The sequence below is a fragment of the Leuciscus leuciscus genome (genome assembly GCF_965113295.1).
Source record: "Leuciscus leuciscus genome assembly, chromosome: 10".
In the NCBI taxonomy this organism is placed as follows: Eukaryota; Metazoa; Chordata; class Actinopteri; order Cypriniformes; family Leuciscidae; genus Leuciscus; species Leuciscus leuciscus.
This window is the reverse complement of record NC_138734.1, coordinates 24,740,759-24,747,536: the sequence shown is the minus strand read 5'-3', so window position 1 is coordinate 24,747,536 and position 6,778 is coordinate 24,740,759.

Genomic DNA, 6,778 nt, shown 5'->3' with positions numbered 1-6,778 from the left:
GCTAATATCAGTTCTACTAATATTTTATGCATATCAAATGCTAGCACAGATCTGCAACTTGCAACAAATAGTCAGTCAAAGCCTCTCACTGAAGACCAGCAGACTAACGTTGTACTTGTAAGGCTGGAGCCAAGCTGTCTGGGCCCAGAAAGGGTTTCTCTCTGAGAACATGAAGGACTAAGATTAATTAAATGCATATAATTAAACTCTTCTGTGTTTCACACTCAACATATGGCTTTTTGCCCAGGGTAAAGCAAGGAAAACAACACCTTACCTCAACAAGGCAACATAATGGATGTTATGTTGCCTTGAAAAAAAAACATTACTGGTGTGCATTTTGAGACAAAACAGTGGCACTGGTATATTTTAAGATATGTCAGTGCAAGTTGATTTCAGTTTAAACAGCTCAAACATGCATTTTAGTCTAAGAGTAGGCTTAAGCCTTGTCTGTAAAACCTGAGGCATGTCTCCCAAAATGATTAACAGCAATGGGACTAAAAAGTATGTTCTTAGATAAAGTGAACTCTAATGAATCTGGAACGTTGTGTTCAGAGGCCACTGGTCAAGAAAGCATGATAATTTCAGTTAGTTCAGCCAAAAATTAAAAGTATCCAACCCAAGTATTTGCTCACCCTCAAGCCATCCTATGTATACGACTTTCTTCTTTCAGCCAAATACAATCTGACTTTTTTATATATTTTTTATATCCTGGCTCTTCCAAGCTTTATAATGGGACTGAATGGTACCTTAGATATTGAAGCCCAAAAAAGAAAAATATCCATATTTATAACTTTATAATCTATAGGACCTCTAACCTGACGCATGACGTATTGACCAACGGTGAACGTGATTTCACCAAGTACCACATGTTCCTGGATCAAGTTATGGGTAGGGTTAGGGATAGGGTAAGGAAAAAAAATTGGGACAGGAATGTTATTCCAGGATCAACAAAATATGACACAAGCCAGCCTATGCAGCAGGGGTCTATCTGTCAGAAGAGGGAGTGACTATGCTTCGCCAATGCTTCATCCTCCACACCACCAACCAATCAATGTTATCCCTTCAACACCCCACCCACTCAATGCAAGTCAAACCCAAGCTGCTGCTTCCGCTGACATTATGCCACACCAAGTTCCTCAGGCCCCTCAGACCAGTGGGGCACCGCCACAACAAAGCTTCAATCAGCCTCTCAACTCCTCTCCAGCTCCTCAGCTTGGTGGGAATCATCCGCAACAGAACATTAAACAGGATTCCTCATCTCCTGCGCACCCGCCTGCTCACAGGATGCCTTATGGAGGTAGCTATGACCATTCTACATCCACTGGAGACCTCATCAAATACCTTGCTCGCAGCCGCCTGGTGACTTCAGGCATCACCTCATAGGATGACCAGCCAATGAACTATTGGGCCTGGAAAACATCATTCCTGAACGCTATCTGAAACTTCTCATCAAGTATCTGGGAAAAGAGTCAGCAGAACAAGTAAGAAGAATAAAAACAGTCAACATTAAGGATCCAGCAACTGGACTGCACTTGGCATGGGGGCACCTCGACAAAATATATGGCTCACCAGAAGCCGTCGAACAGGCTCTGTTCAACAAACTAGAAAACTTTCCAAAGGTCACAACAAAGGATCCACAGAGACTCAGGGATTTAGCCGATCTGTTGGCAGAAGATAATGGATAATGGCAGAAGATAATGGAAGCTGAGTGCTATCAGGACAGCTCCAAAAGTTGGGTTGCACCTTTACCCTTTCGGTCGCCAAGACAGCGGCTGCCTAACAACAGGAAACAGGCTTGCGACTGTCTTGTCTCACTCCGGCGCTCATTGGAAAAACGACCACAGATGAAAGCCGATTTCCTAGAGTTTATGGAGGACATGCTTAAGAAGGCACACGCAGAAGTTGCCCCGCCAGTGCAGCCTGGACAAGAGTGCTGGTACCTGACCCTGTTCGGTGTGCACTATCCTAGGAAGCCAGATAAGATCCATGTGGTCTTCGACAGCAGCATGTGCTGCTTCGTTATGTGAAGGAGTGCCGCTCAACGATGTCTTGCTCACTGGCCCTGACCTTAATAATAGCCTGCTAGGTGTTCTTATGAGGTTCAGGAAGGAACAGGTGGCGATCACCGCCGACATCGAGCACATGTTCCACTGCTTTGTCGTTAAGGAGGACCACCGTGATTTTCTATGCTTCCTGTGGTATAGGAACAACGACCCTACCTCCGACATCGTGGACTACAGAATGCGAGTTCACCTTTTTGGGAACAGTCCCTCGCCTGCCGTTGCAGTGTATGGTCTGCGACGGGCAGCTAAGGAAGCAGAAGCCGACTATGGCAAGTGATGCAAGAAGATTCATCGACCGCGAGTTCTATGTTGACAACGCTTTAAAGTCCTTCGGCACAGAGGAAGAGGCCATCAGTGTCCTCGGGCGGGCACAGAAGATGCTTGCAGCTTCTAACCTCAGGCTGCACAAAATTGCTTCAAATCGACTGGCAGTCATCGAAGCATTTCCAATCGAAGAATGCACCAAGGACGTCAACAGCCTAGATCTCTTTGTTGATGATCTGCCCATTCAACGTAGCCTTGGATTGTTCTGGAACATGCGCACAGACACCTTCATGTTTCAAATCAAAGATGATCAGAAGCCATTCACTCGCAGAGGGGTACTCTCAACCGTGAACAGCCTCTACGATCCTCTAGGGTTCCTTGCACCCATCACGGTTCATGGAAGACTGATACTCAGGGAACTTACCACGCAATCAGAGGACTGGGACTCACCTCTTCCCAAAGACATGGAGTTTGAGTGGACTAGATGGAAACAGTCACTCCAAGACCTAGAGGGGCTCCAGATACCACGCCATTATACTTCCTTCTCCACCGCAGGTGCGCTAAGAAGAGAACTCTGTGTCTTTGCAGACAAGGCAATAGCAGCCGTTGCCTACATCAAGGTGACAAGCCACCAAGAACAGACTGAGATTGACTTCGTCTTCGGGAAGGCAAAGTTGGCCCCCCAGCCTGGCTTAACTATCCCTAGACTTGAGCTCTGTGCAGCTGTACTCGCCATCGAGATCGCCGAGATGGTAGTCACAGAGATAGACACAACATTCGACAACATCACCGACTACACAGATAGCAAGGTTGTATTAGGGTACATCCAGAACCAGTCAAGGAGATTCTATGTCTACGTACACAACAGGATCCAACGAATCCATCAATCACCTTGTTCCGGCCAGTGGAAGTACGTCCCAACGCACGTCAACCCAGCTGACATTGGGTCAAGAACTGTGACACCAGCTTTGCTTGGCAGCACAACTTGGCTCAAAGGACCAGCCTTTCTCCATGATGCATCTTCGCATTCACCTGAGTTTCAAGAGACTTATAACCTTATTGACCCTGACACTGACTCTGAAGTGCGTCCTCAGGTGGTGACAAGTCTCACACATGTTACCAGAGATGTGGTGCACCCACACAACGCTTTGAACGCTTCTCCAAGTTCAGCACTCTCCTCACAGCCATAGCGCACCTCATCCATGTGGCTCATTCCTTTGCCCACTCCACCCAGAATGAATGTCAGGGCTGGCACATCTGTCGCTGTACAGAGGAAGAGTTGCTAAGGGCCAAAGTGTGCATTGTGAAGAGTGTCCAGAATGAGTGCTATACAGAGGAACTTAAGTGTATCAACACAGGATCCAACATCCCATCTTCCAGCAGCCTGTGGAAATTGCACCCCACCATGGACCAAGACCAACTTCTTAGAGTGGGAGGTTGGATTGGACAGTCAGATCTGAGCACGGATGAGACTCACCCCATCATCATTCCTGGCCGACATCATCTCGCAACCTTGCTTGTGTCTCACTATCATGAAGCAGTGAAACACCAAGGAAGACATCTTACCGAAGGTGCCATTCGAGCGGCGGGGATCTGGCTGGTGGGAGCTAAACGCTGCATCAGCAGTCTGCTTCACAGATGTATCACTTATAGAAGGCTGTGGGGAAAGACCGAACATCAGCAGATGGCAGCTCTGCCAGCAGAACGGCTACAAGTAGCACCTTTCACCTACGTAGGTGTCGACGTCTTTGGACCATGGGACATTGTCTCACGCCGCACAAGAGGAGTCGTCTCCAACTCTAAACGATGGGCTGTGATGTCCTCATGCATGTGCTCAAGGGCAGTTCACATTGAGGTAATTGAAGCAATGAGTACCAGCAGCTTTATCAACTCCTTGAGGAGGTTCTTTGCAGTCAGGGGCCCTTGCAAAGCAGATTCACTCTGACTGCGGAACTAACTTCATCTGCCCCTCTCGTGAGCTGGAGATGGACAAGACTAATCCAGGCTTCAACAGTGTGGAAGAGTACCTGGACACACAGAGCTGCACCTGGGTATTCAACCCGCCCCACTCGTCTCATATGGGTGGCGCGTGGGAACGAATGATTGGCATTGCCCCCGAAAATGTGTTTGTTTCAGCAGTTCAGTGTGGTTTGTTTATCTTGTAACCATAGTAACTTAGTACTAGTGCATGTTGGGAAACAGGAAGTAAAATTGCCATACGGTAATCAGCTACAGGAATGTGTGAGCTCTATCAGTCGTCAGTTTCTGAGTCGATCGCTTTTCCGCTATTTATCATCGTGTAACATTAGGTTACTGCTTATTTTTAATTGTGTAAGATTATTGAGACGGCTAAATTAGCTTTGTTTATTGCTGCTGGTTGTTTTTAATAGCTTGATTGTGTTTATCATATAGGCTACACTGCTATGTTAGCTAAGTGGTGCTATACTATGTATTTGGGTTTGATTAATAATATAGACATCTCATTATACTGTATTGCAGTTTCACAAAATTCCCAGCTAAACTTTCATGAAAATGGCTCCTCTGTGTCCTGGAGTTTCTTAGGAGTGTTTAAGCTGAATGGAACATAGCCCATGACAGTCTTCTTTAAAGTTTCAGAAGAGACTTCAACAACATCACACACTGTGCTCAGATTTTTCTTCTTAGCTAGGTACTCTAGAGCTCTAATATTTTAGTCCCCTCTAAAGTTTAGAGAGATCTCAACAACTTTCCAAAATGTGTCAAGTGCTTGACAGGCACTAAATGAAGTTTAATATATATGTATATTAAATACATACATATACAATACAAAACTTACTTACAGAAGTCTTACTACATGGACAGTAACCCTGGAGCATTCCTTGTTGAAAGACACGTTGAATGCCTTATGACTCAATCCTTTAGTTTGGTAGACAAATATGAGCACAGTGTGTGATGTTGAGATCTCTTCTGAAACTTTAGAAGAGACAAATGTGAGACCACCAGAGTCTTTAGTGTAAGAGAACAATTTCTGCATAGTGTGTGATGTCAGAAATCTTGGAGTAACGTTTGATGACCAGCTGACCTTCACAGATCACATTTCAAAGACAGCTCGATCATGCAGGTTTGCACTGCACAACATCAGGAAGATCAGGCCTTTCCTAACTGAGCATGCAACACAACTTATCGTCCAGGCCCTGGTCATCTCTAGGCTTGACTACTGCAATGCTCTTCTGGCTGGACTTCCAGCATGTGCAACCAAACCCCTACAGATGATCCAGAATGCTGCAGCTCGTCTTGTCTTCAACGAGCCCAAGAGGGCCCACGTCACTCCTCTGTTCATCTCTCTGCACTGGCTACCTCTCCCAGCTCGCATCAAGTTCAAGGCACTGACGCTTGCTTACAGAACTATCACAGGCTCAGCTCCCTCCTACTTTCACTCACTCCTACGAGTCTACATCCCTACCAGACACCTACGATCGGTCAACGAGCGACGTCTCGTGGTTCCATCACAGAAAGCCACAAAATCACTTTCCAGAACATTCTCATTCACAGTTCCATGCTGGTGGAACGCTCTCCCCACCCTCATCCGGAATGCAGAATCCCTGACAACATTCAAAAGACATGAAGACCAATCTCTTCCGTGAGCACTTAACCTTATAGAAAAAAAAAAAAAAAAAAAAAAAAGTTTTCTTTCCCTTTGAAACATCACTTATCAGGCTTATGCTACTCTGAATAGTACCTGAACTTCGTATTTTGAGCACTTCTTGCGTTGTTGTTGCTTTTGGCTCTTTATGATGACTCGCTGAATTTAGTCCTAATTTGTAAGTCGCTTTGGACAAAGGCGTCTGCTAAATGACTAAATGTAAATGTAAATGTGATGTTGTTGAGATCTTTTCTGAAACTTTAGAGACCATTGTGAGAGTTTTAGAGTTTTGTCTAAGGAGACAAGAAGCAGGAGACTGAAGCAAATGTTTCCATTTAATGTTAAAGTAACCTCATTTCTGTCTTGGAGAAACATTTGAGATGTTAAAGAGATTTTTTTTTTTTTTTTTTTTTTTTTTTTGGGGTATGGTCAAGGAAGGAATAAAAGAAGATTTTAACTGTTGCTCATGGTCTCTTTTTCTTGGGCAATTTGGGTACAATTAACTGTATGTTTTATCATCTCATACATTTTGTAACTATTTCAAGTGTAACCATAACCAAATACTGTTATTAAACCATTTCAATTTCAATTTTGATTCAGTATTAACTTTGAAGTGCCACCAGGAAAGTGTTTCTCTCCCAGCTTCTTTAAAATTGTTCATAGAATGTCATGTCTGATACTAAAAATCAAGGAAATACAAGCACACCATTTTAGTTTAAAATGTATTTTTATGATATCTTTTTTTACCAGATAGTTTTATAAAACAATATAAAAACAATATCATTCCTAATGAAACATTTTGTTTAATAGGTTCACTCGAATCTGCATG